The sequence below is a fragment of the Rutidosis leptorrhynchoides genome, chromosome 1 (genome assembly GCF_046630445.1).
Source record: "Rutidosis leptorrhynchoides isolate AG116_Rl617_1_P2 chromosome 1, CSIRO_AGI_Rlap_v1, whole genome shotgun sequence".
NCBI classification, from domain to species: Eukaryota; Viridiplantae; Streptophyta; class Magnoliopsida; order Asterales; family Asteraceae; genus Rutidosis; species Rutidosis leptorrhynchoides.
In genome coordinates this window covers 355,397,877-355,404,585 of record NC_092333.1, presented here as the reverse complement: position 1 = coordinate 355,404,585, position 6,709 = coordinate 355,397,877, and the positions used below count along the sequence as shown (strand labels likewise).

The 6,709-nt window shown below is 31.7% G+C and overlaps 1 long non-coding RNA gene across 1 annotated transcript; it reads left to right on the top strand.

Annotated features, from left to right (window-relative positions):
• The first annotated feature begins 3,165 nt into the window (after positions 1–3,165).
• LOC139870749 (uncharacterized) lies at positions 3,166–3,634 on the top strand. The gene is made up of 3 exons (XR_011766613.1): positions 3,166–3,192; positions 3,317–3,387; positions 3,499–3,634. It is a non-coding gene; the product is annotated as an uncharacterized lncRNA (long non-coding RNA).
• Positions 3,635–6,709: the final 3,075 nt, after the last annotated feature.

Sequence of the window (6,709 nt, the reverse complement as noted above, 5' to 3'; positions counted from 1 at the left end):
TCAAACTTTACATTTTTCTCTCGAATAAACATAAGGTTACAACTTAACTAAATAAAATCTAATTTTCATTGGATTCTTTTTAGAAAGCTACTATTTCCTAAGTATTTAAATTGAGACCTAGCCTAGTTTTGACCTTCGCCAATACCTAAATTATAACGGTTTCCCTTTTTATAATTTCACCTTCATATAACTTATTGATATCACCCAAACCACCGAAGTTTATTTCTAAATTGGTGTCAATAACTTATCCATAAATTCATCTAGATCATTTTTAATGTTGAAGCTCAATTTATGTAAATAAAAACAACTTTCGTTATTTAAATTTAATAAATTAAGTGGCAAGGGTTAAATACCTAATTACATAAAAATGGTTCTTTTAACTAGGCTCAATATTAAAAATACTAAAGTTACATTTTAACTTTTACTAATGGTAACAATCCATTTCACTAGGGGCTCTACATTTAAGCAAACACTAGGGAAATTTAGCTATTCATTACACTAAGGTAGACATAAAAATATAGATATGCAAACATAATAACAACGCTAATTTTAACAGAGTAAACTTACTAAAATATCTTCACTTGCATTAACTTCAAACGGTAGAAAAATTACAATAATAACACCCCTTTCACGCGTACAATAACACCCTTTATCACGAACAATACCCCCTTAATAATTGATACTTGAAACTAATTACAATAGGTACAAGTAAAAATAACAATAGTAATTTGATATAGTAATTTTGTGTGTATATTCTCCTGTGTGTAATATATGTGTCTCCAACTAATCTTCTGAACGTACTCCGTATTTAACATTGATATTGTGAAGTAGTTGTTGAGTCAAAAGTGTTATCCATTTGCTACAGCACTATGAAAAGAATTGTTTTAAAACTTCAAAAGCCAGCCGCCCATGTCTGACAAAATGATTAATTCGGCCTAACATTACACGATTCGTGTATGGCTACACTATTCGTGTAAGAACAAATATTCTACACGATTCGTGTAGACCTACACTATTCGTGTAAGAACAAATATTCTACACTATTCGTGTAGACCTACACTATTCGTGTAAGAACAAAAGCAGTTTTCTTTATTTTTCTTTTTTCGTTTGTTCTTTGATGACCTCGTATTGACGTGTACTGACTTGGCACTTTACATTTGAACTCTTTTCTTCATCTATCTTGTAATTTCATTCGGATAAACGTTTCTTGATATAAATCTGGTTAAAACTATCGTTTTATCGTCGAATCTTCAAATAGCAAGCTCTTATCCCCTTTTGTCGTTTTTCTCGTGAAATGCGCATTGAATGTCTTTGTAGATGATAAAAACCTATGAAATATAAGTGATATTGCGTCGAATAATATGTATGTTTAGAGCAATATCAAAGCTATATGCATCAAGAATGAGAACCATGATAAGCATCGAGCACCAAGAACCACCGGAACCTACTGACCCTACTGTTTTACTGTTTCTGTGTCTGACCCATACTACCTGGGCTACTGTAATTATGATTTTACGATAGCTCTGTTCGATTATATAACTTTTCATATAGGACTCGTCTTAATCCGAGTTACGGTTTAGGATTTATGGCCCTCCGATCGTCACTATGTCCATTTAACGTTGTGCTGAAAATTCTGACCTACTCGCACTTAGACCGTCGCCACGGTCAAACGAAGACGAGTTTGCTTCTGTAATTTTTACCACAATTAAAGGACTCATAGACGGAGCCATGGCCACTGGTATCACCTTATTTCAGTAGGTATAGTGGCCGTGATGACTGACCGAACTCAGCCTTTGTTGTAAACTACTTTCATGAACGAAACTTACTTTACACCTTTTGTTTAATGATGAATGATGATGACCTTTAAGACCTTATTTACATACTTTTAAACCTATTAGGATGATTTACTGACTTAGTACTATTTGACTTAGGTTGAGGACCCGTTTGGACAACCTTCATTACTTGCTTACTTTCCGAGTCATACTTTACCGCTACTTTATCATTGTGAGTTATAGCATTCCCTTTTTACTTTAACTTATTTTGGGAACTGAGAATACATGCGGATTTTATGTTTTACATACTAGGCACGAGTACTTAAACTTATATATGTGTGGGTTATACAACGGCATAAACTTTTCATTTAGCTCGGTAACGTTTAATCATTGGTTTTTGAACCGTGAACGCGAATCTTAGATATGGATCCATAGGGTTTGACATCCCCACTCGGGCTAGTAGCGCTAGCATTTAACGAGTGTTTAATACTTCGTAAATATACGCACTTGCCAAGTGTACTTTCAGGGGGTATAAACGTTAAGTTAGTTACCAAGTGCCACGGTTAACATATACTTTATCATACTGTTTTGAAACGCTCTTTGTAGCACTGAAATCTCGTGGCCTACCTTACATACTGTTATACTTAAACTATAGATCACCGACCTTTGTGTTGACGTTTTTAAGCATGTTTTTCTCAGGTGCTTAAGGTTATTTGCTTCCGCTGTCGTGCTAGCCTTGCCGTAGACACCCGCTGCTCTAGTGTTATCACCGCATGAACTGTTTATCTTGCATTCAAACTTTAATACATTTGAAACTATGTTTTGTAACGACCTAAGGGTCACATACATTTATTCATGCTTGCTATTCGTAGAAGCATACTGTTGGTGTAAAACAATAGACGTCGGTTATGATGCCATCTTTTATCGTGAATGCAACTTCTTTTATTACAGCATATAGTACTTAACCTTGTAATGATCATGTTGTTGATGATTCGTACACGATGGTTTTGTACGGGGCATCACAAGCTTATTTTTTAAGAGCTTATGATTTTCATAAGCTCCACTTTTTATGTCTACCAAACAAAGCTTATGACTTGAAGCTTATTAAAATCATAAGCTCAAGCTCCAATAAGCTCCCATAAGCTCCAACAAGCTTCATGCCAAACACACCCATAAGCTACTACAAGTAGCTTATTTTTTCAGAGCTTATGATTTTCATAAGCTCTACTTTTTTTGTCTGCCAAACGAAGCTTATGACTTAGAGCTTATTAAAATCATAAGCTCAAGCTCTCATAAACTTTCATAAGCTCCAATAAGCTACGCGCCAAACACACCCTTAATATCTATCATCTTTTCTTTCTAGGTTACGAGTTGGAACACAAATGGTCTGAGATGTGTTTCTTCAATTTCTTACTAAAAGGTATTTATCTTATTCTAGATCTCACAATTGATTAATTGAAGTTCATCTTCTTCTTACAAAATACAATACGCTTAAAGGTATCATTATTTCATACTTATGCAACGATTGAATTTTCATTTTTCAGGTCCCTAATTAATATAAGCGACTCGCTCTCGGCGAATTAACAATCATCTTCTTGAACTCATTGTGACCATAGTATTCTTTTACATCTTTCATTTTCTATTCCGTACTTATAGATTTTGTTAATTAATTCTCATTTATTTCCCTTTTTCTAATTATACCGATAATTTTTGGTTTATTCTACAGGGGTTGTTGAGTTTGTTTTTACAAAAGACATACGACGAGGTGGATCGAACACGGATTATAGGCGAAAGAATCGTTTGCAATGCAAATTTAAATATCTTTTTTCTAGTTAAAGTTTATTTGTAACTTTTGAGTTTCTTTATCTTGTTATACATTAATACAAATGTAAGTTTAATTTGAAAGTATATTTTTGATAGTTTAACAACAATGTTACAATAAATACACGACCTTCTTTACGATCTCCTAATCATTTTTAAATATCAATCAATATATATATATATATATATATATATATATATATATATATATATATATATATATATATATATATATATATATATTAAAGGCAACTCACACACCCACCTAAATCTAACTCGAATATATACACCACGAATTGTCCTAAGCAGGACTCGAACCCTCAACCTTAAGGTTGTAAGGGTGACCTCGATACCATCAAGCCATTGGCTCTTTGATAATATATTTTCTTCTATTCATATATGAACATCAATGGCAATATATATATATATATATATATATATATATATATATATATATATATATATATATATATATATATATATATATATATATATATATATATATATATATATATAGTGGTAGGATCAAGAGGGAAGTAACCATTCGGGGGGAAGCGGGGGGAAGCAAAAACTTTTTTTTTCTTTTCGTTTTTTGAAAAAACTTTGTTCACGAACATTATAGATGAGATGAAAATATGAACATTTAGTAGAGACACTTTGTGATAAATGTTTTTATTTTGGCGGGAAAACGCTTGAAGAAGTAATATATAACAATTATCGTGTTTTTCGAGCGTATTTTGATATTTTAGCTATTAAGGTTTAGATATTAGGGTTTATAGGGTTTAGAAATTTAGGGTTTAGGGTTTAGATTTAGGATTTAGATTGAGTTTTTAACACGAACGGTTTAGAGTTTAGGGTTTAGGGTTTGGTGTTTTGGGTTTATGGAATAAACCCAAAACACCAAACCCTAAACTCTAAACTCTAAATCGGGCTAAATTTTACTTCACAAAACATGAAAAAAAAAACGTTCACATTCTTCACGAACAATATTATCTTGAATGTTATTTTTGTCGATCGTTTTTCCGCCTAAATAATAACATTCATCACGAAGTGTCTCTTCTAAATGTTCATATTTTTGTGATCTTGATGCCGGAAAATAAAAATTTCAAAAAAAAAAACGAAAATTTTTTTTTTTTGCTTCCCCCCGCTTCCCCCCGATTGGTTACTTCCCCCTATGTATATATATATATATGTGTATATATATGTATATATATGTATATATATATATATATATATATATATATATATATATGGGCAGGATCAATGGGGAAGTAACCAATCGGGGGGAAGCAAAAATAAATTTTTTTTTTTTGGTTTTTTTTGGAATTTTTTTTTTCCGGCATCAAGATCACACGAAAATATGAACATTTAGAAGAGACACTTCGTGATGAATGTCATTATTTAGGCGGGAAAACGATCGACAAAAATAACATTCAAGATAATATTGTTCGTGAAGAATATGAACGTCTTTTTTCATGTTTTGTGAAGTAAAATTTAGCCCGATTTAGAGTTTAGGGTTTAGGGTTTAAGGTTTAGGGTTTAGGGTTTAGGGTTTGGTGTTTTGAGTTTATTCCATAAACCCTAAACCCTAAACCCTAAACTCTAAACCGTTCGTGTTAAAAACTCAATCTAAATCCTAAATCTAAACCCTAAACCCTAAATTTCTAAACCCTAATATCTAAACCCTATAAACCCTAATATCTAAACCCTAATATCTAAACCCCAATAGCTAAAACCTCAACATATGCTCGAAAAATACGATAATTGTTATATATTACTTCTTCGAGCGTTTTCCCGTCAAAATAAAAACATTTATCACAAAGTGTCTCTACTAAATGTTCATATTTTCATCTCATCTATAATGTTCGTGAACAAAGTTTTTTCAAAAAACGAAAAAAAAAAAGTTTTTGCTTCTCCCCGAATAGTTACTTCCCTCTTCATCCTACCCCTATATATATATATATATATATATATATATATATATATATATATATATATATATATATATATATATATATATATATATATATATATATATATATATGGTTTCATATTGAACTTAAGTTTATGAATCTAAATAGAAAAAGTATAAGTTTATAGTCGAAAATACAGATTACAAGTCATTTTTGTAAAGGTTATGATTAAAAAGGTTATGATATTATGGCAGATAATCATTTAATTCGTTATAGTAAACTAAGCCACTAAAAGTAACATGTTTTACATCGATAAAAAATAAAAGTGCCACTAACGAATTATTGTTATATAGCAATACTACTAAAAGCGATGCGGAGGAAACAAAACTTAAGTGTCACTAAAAGCTTGATCGTGTGCAGTGGCATAACCAAAAAGTGCCACTGAAGTCTAAAGTGTAATGTGTGGCACAATCAAAAAGTGCCACTAATGTTGTAAGTGTAATGTGTGGCACAACCAAAAAGTGCCATTAAAGGTCTTTAGTGGTGGCGCTTCTAGTGGCACTTTTTTTGTATGCCACACATTCCTTGATCGTATTTTAGTGGCGCTTTTCAAGCTTTTTGTGGCACATTTTGTATGCCTTTAAATGTAATTTTATTTGTAGTGAATATACAGAGTATTTGTGTAGATGGAGCTGAATTTTTTTTTTTTTTTAAAAAATTCTTGGTTTTCACGTAAGATGTCATATAGGCGGGCTTTGTTTAGAAAGAAATCAAAGAAAGAGATTGAAGGTTATATGGAATTGTAAGCATGCCTAGGGAGAAAACAACAACACATTCAAGATAAAGTAAGCTAAATTGATCAAGTGCGGAAAGTTACCGCTACAATCATGTTAAAGAAGTTGCTTAAATTGGGTGCCATATTGCTAAAGCTCTTTACTTGTATTGTGACAGTTAGCTGTTGTGGCGATTGTCATGTATGAAAATGCGACTTCAGCACTACTTAAAAGATGAGTTCCTACAACAAATTATAGTTTTAAGTTTGAACGGTTTAAGGTATGTAGTTAATTCCTTATGTACATAGCGGCTGTGTTGACTTTTAAATGCCCGTTATTGACAATTGTACATGAGAAGGTAATAAAAACTACATGAATGTATAATAGTTGTGTTTGATCCAACATATGTACATAGGTTTTTGGAGGAAAA